Raw genomic sequence first — 5864 nt, 5'->3', positions numbered from 1 at the left:
AGGCTATTGAATCAGACTGGCCTTAATAAGAGACCCACGGAGCAGTTCACCTCCTGGTAATGAAAATGAAATCTATACTTAGCAGGGTCGGCAGCTGTCACCTCTCTCTGAGCTTTAACAAGTCTGCTGATACACATGTGACCCACACTTTGAAGAGGGGTCTGACTTTGCTGAGATAGTGCAGCTAGAAAATTTCTGGGAGATGCCGCAGTGAAGCAGCCAACACACTCCTAAGCCTGCTGGAGCCATGGCTGTGTTTATAGGAGCTCATCATTCACATTTAAGACTACCTCAGACAGTGTCTTCAACACCCTGATGAAAACCCTCATCTAGAAGTGAAGTATGAAATACTTTAAAAAGGAAAACAATTAATAGTCTAGATGTAAGGAAAATCATTTCTATGAAGTCACTTCTATATAACTATGCTTTTATATATTCTGGAAACAGCTAAGAAAGGACTGCAGTTTTGCACATGAACCTAATTTGATTGCAGCACAGAAAAAGTGATTTCTTAATTTCCTTTCCAACCTGAAACAACCTTTATTCCGATAGAAATCAGGCCAGAATTTTCTTCTTCTAGTTCTTACTATCACCCTAGTAACCATGCAAAATGCTTCTGTTTTTGAAGAAATGGAAAGGTCATTCTAAACAAACTGCCATAATTCAAATGGCTTTGAAAGAAAGAAAATTTCAAACACACACACAAGCAAACATAACTTATTTCTAACTCTTTTTCCACTTATAAAATAAGTTGATAAAAGTAGTTTAGATTCCTCAGCCCAAAGCTATAGTGTGTGTGTGTGTGTGTGTGTGTGTGTGTGTGTGTGCATGCTTAGTTGTATCTGACTCTTTGCAACCATATGGACTGTAGCCCATCAGCTTCCTCTGTCCATGGGATTCTCCAGGCAAGAATACTGGAGTGGGTTGCCATTTTATCATTCAGAAAATCTTACCTACCCAGGGGTCCAACCTGCATCTCTGAGGTGGATTCTTTAATACTGCACCACCTGGGACCACCAAAGCAGTGGTACCATAGACCTAAATCCCAGAAGATAACAAACAACAAACAAAATCAGTTGTCTGAAAATATCACTGTTACACTTAAGAAGAAATTAAAGTCTAAAAGAATGCATTTTCCCCTCTATATACTGGAGGAGACGGTTTCTATTCTAAATTAGGGATGTTTGGGCAAAGGTTGAAGATGGGACACAATTAAAATTTGTAATATATATGCACATATGTGTATTATACATTTTATGTATGTATCTACACACACACACACACACACACAGAGTCATATATAGCTACAGATCTAATTTCATATGCTGAAGCCCTAACCTCCAAGGCAAGGCATTTGGAGATGGACCTTTCAGAGGTAATTATGCTTAGATGAGGTCATGAGAGTGGGGCCCTCATGATGCAGTTAGTGTTCCTGATTAGAGAACAGGAAGCTTGCTCTCTCCCTGTCCATGTGAGGACAGAGAGCAGGCAGAGGTCCATAAGGCAGAGACAGAGAGTTCTATCCACAACTAGACCATACAGGAACCCATACCATGAACTTCACATGCTCCAGAACTGTAAGAAATTAATTTTATTTACTTAAGGCACTCAGTCATAACATTTTGTTATGGCAGCCCTGACTAAACTAATAGATACATATGTGCTAGAGTATCCAGTAAACACACAGGTGTGTGTAATACCATCCATTTTCAATGGACTGAATGTGTCCCCCAAAAATCATGTGTTAAAACTTAGTCTCCAAGGTGATGCTATTTGGACCTGGGATCCTTGGGAGGTTGCTAGGTCATGAAGGTGGATGGGATTAGTACCTAATTAAAGACAGTGCAGTGGTGAAAAATCCACCTGCCAACACAGGAGATGCAAGAGACATGAGTTTGATCCCTAGGTCAGGAAGATCCCATGGAGAAGGAACTGACACCCACTCCAGTATTCTTGCTTGAGGAATCCCATGGACAGAGTAGTCTTGAGGACTGTAGTCCATGCGATCACAAAGAGTCAGACACATGTCACATGTCACTTAACTAAAGAGGCCCCAGGCAGCTCCTTCCCCCCTTGAACCAGGTAAAGACACAGCACAAAGACCACTCCTCTGAAACAGGAAACGGGCTCTTAACAGATACTGAATCTGCTGACACTTTGATCTTGGACTTCTCTGAATCAGAGGGAAATCCTCAAAGATCTCCACACTACATCCTCCTAAACATCAGCAATGTTTCTAACCAGGTTCCAGTCCAGTTGAAAATTCATCTTCCTGTCTGACTCGTTTTTTAATCCAGGCAGTTTTCTGTCAAAATCAATCTACTCTATTGGTCTTCTGGTCACTAACATCAATCTACTTCATATGATAAATAACTCTTGGAGTGGAAAGGAAGATCTCATGTTAATGTAAGATTTTTCACTACTGACAGGAAACCAATGGTAAAGATTTTCAGTATGTCATCTCCCTTGTAATACAGCTAAGAAAACAGTGCTTGACCTAATATATTTAATCATAGTTTAGTGCCTGACAGTTTTTGGTATCAGCTTTAGATTCTTATTTCCTAGGTTTACTCTCTCAATATTTCTTAATATTAGCTTTCATTTTTAAAAGGAATAATGAAAGGTCAGCTCTTCCAGCATAAGATCTGGATTAACTATCACTTCAAATCTTTTATTTAATTTTACACACTCTTTGATGAATATACCATAACATGTGGAAAATAATGAATTGCCATCCAATACTCTTTACTGGCCTTCACTAAATGCTAATGTACTCATTTTCTGCTTCAGTAATTTTTCACATTTAGTGGCCTTATTTTGATTTCAGCAGTTAGGTATGGAAGGTGGGAGAAAAAAATAAATTACCTTTAAATATAATCAATCTGCTAAAAATATCTAGAAACAGCTTTCACAGAATGTACATTTTCAGTGTTGGAGAACTGGACAATATTGGAAAATGCCATAAAGGAGAATATTAAATAATTGAGTATATTTTTCAGTAAATCCAGAATTAAACAGACTTCCCAGGTGGTTCGGTGGTAAAGAACCCACCTGCAATTCAAGAGATGGGAGAGACATGGGTTTGATTCCTTGGTTGGGAAGATTCCCCGGAGGAGGAAATAGGAGCCTGATCTATTATTCTTGCCTGGAAAATTCCACAGGCAGAGGAGACTGGTGGGCTTCAGTCCATGAATTCACAATGAGTGGACACAACTGATTACACACATGCACAAAGTTAAGCGTTTAAGAATATATTGAGTGACTGATAGAGTTTGGGGATGATTTTAGGCACTTAAGGTATTAGAACCCGGAGATATTAGAAGCAGCAAGACATGTAGTCAATTTAAGGCAAGAGATTTAAAATAGATGGGAGATTTGGCTAATGATGAGATAATCAAGGAATGCACTGGACACTGGACAGGGCAGGGCAGAGCAGAGTGGGCTATGAGACCCCAGGACAGGGCATGCTCCCAGACAGAAATCCTGTACAGCTTAAATACAGCCCACCTATTCATAAAGCCAAAGACATGCCCTCTATCTTACTAGGGAACGGATGAAAATTGGCCTTTCATGTCCCCCTAACTCATAGGTTCTATGTCTGGAATACAGGCAAATTTAGTTCAAAAGTTTAGCAGATCAGGAAGACATGAGCAGGCTTCCATGTTAGTAAATTAAGAAAAGATTATTAGATTTTGAAGCACTGTTTTTTGTTTTTTGTTTTTTTTTTAGCAATTTGGGTATTTTTTGCTCTTACAGTGAGGAATCACATGGGATTTACTCTTTATGACTAAGCACCCTGGAGCAGCATTGTTCCAGGATGAGACGGGCTAAAAGGTTAGGGTTTAGCACAAAAACTGAAGATATAGGCAAATAGAGACGTTAATTGAGTTTTCATTGCAAATAAATCTCATCCAGCTTGCCCAACTGTGTAGGTAATGTAGATAATTGAACAGTTCCTTATATATTTTGTTCTCTATGGCAGTCTATATAGTCTGTTTCACACAAACATCACCGACTGGATGGACATGAGTTTGAGTGAACTCCGGGAGTTGGAGATGGACAGGGAGGCCTGGCGTGCTGTGATTCTTGGGGTCGCAAATAGTCGGACACGACTGAGCGACTGAACTGAACTGAACTGATGGTCACTTAGAAAATAGATGTGTATGTCCTTTGAACAGATGAAAAGGATTGTAACAAACTTCAAATAAGAAACACATAGACTATATTGGACAACCTAAAGGAATGGGGTGGGAAGTAGGGGAGAGGTTAAAGAGGGAGAGAATATATGTATATTTATGGCTGATTCATGTTGATGTATGGCAAAAACTAACACAATATCATAAATCAATTATCCTCCAATTAAAATAAATCTTATATGCCTATATTGAGATCAATATACAAAAATTGATTTTATTTCTACACACTAACAATTAAAAACTAAAATAATTAAGAAAACAAATCCATTTATAATATAATCAAATTAATAAAATATATAGGAATAAATTTATAATAAATTTTAATAAATTTAACAGTGTAAGATTTATACACTAAAATCTGTAAACATTGCTAAAAGAAATTAAAGATATAAGATATAAATAAATGAAAAGACATCCCATGCCTATTGACTAGAAGACTTGATACTGTTATGATGGCAATACTTCTTAAACTAACCTACCACCTGAATAAAATGCTTATAAAAAATCCTAGCCTTTTTTTTTTTTCATAAAATTACAGCTGTATCTGCAAATTCTTGCAGAATTGCAAGAAACACAAAATCATCTTAAGAAGTAAGAACGAAGTCACAGAACTCATTATCCCCAATATCAAAACTTGCTACAAACAAGTTACCAAGTCAGTATGGAGCTGGCATATAGATTAACATATAGATTGATAGAGTTACACTATATGAGTCCACATATAAACCCATTCATCTTTAGTCAATTGATTTTGACAAAGAGGTCAGGAAATTTTAATAGAGAAAGGATAATCTTTTAAACAAATTTTGCTGGAACAACTGAATACCAAACAGGTCAAAGAATACAAGTGTCCCTCTTCTTTACATCATACACAAAAGCTAACTCAAAAATCAACAACAGACTATACATACTAGTTACACTATAAAACTTTTACAAAAAATACAGAAGTAAATATTTGTAATCTTGGGTTAGGCAAAGCCTTCCTAAATATCTCAAGAAAACCACAGAATGACATATGTAAAACAAGTAAAATGGATTATATCAAAATCAAAATACTCTATGCTGGAAATAATACTGCCACAAAAGTGAAAAATGCAAGCCACAGAATAGGAGAAAACATTTGCAAAAGACATATATTTTAAAAGACTTTTACTCAGAATATAAAAAACAGTACTACTAAACTAGAAAAAAAAGTAACATAATCAAAAATGGGGAAAATAATAGACAGCTATTCAAAGAAGAGATAGAAAGAGACACTAACCATGTGAAAATGTGTTCAACATTTGTCATGTGAAAATCCACACAAAAACCAGAAAGATATACCTATTTCCCACCCAGTGAATGGCTACGATCAAAAAGACAATGACAAGTGTTGGTGAGGACATGGTCATTGGAACCCTCAGACATTGTCAGTGGAGAGCTATGACTGTGCAGACACTTTGGAAAACAGTTTGGCAGTTTCTCAAGATGTTAAACAAATAACCATGTGAACCCACAGATGCACTTCTTTTTTTAAATTAATTTATTTTAATCGTAGAGTAATTACTTTGCAATATTATGGTGGTTTTTGCCATACATTGACATGAATCAGCCATGGGTGTACATGTGTCCCCCCATCCTGAAACCCACTCACACCTCCCTCCCCATTCCACCCCTCTGGGCTGTCCC

This window comes from Moschus berezovskii, chromosome 7 (assembly GCF_049115385.1).
Source record: "Moschus berezovskii isolate FMDL1 chromosome 7, NW_MosBer_1.0, whole genome shotgun sequence".
Lineage (NCBI taxonomy): Eukaryota > Metazoa > Chordata > Mammalia > Artiodactyla > Moschidae > Moschus > Moschus berezovskii.
Note: the sequence above shows the minus strand (reverse complement) of the source record.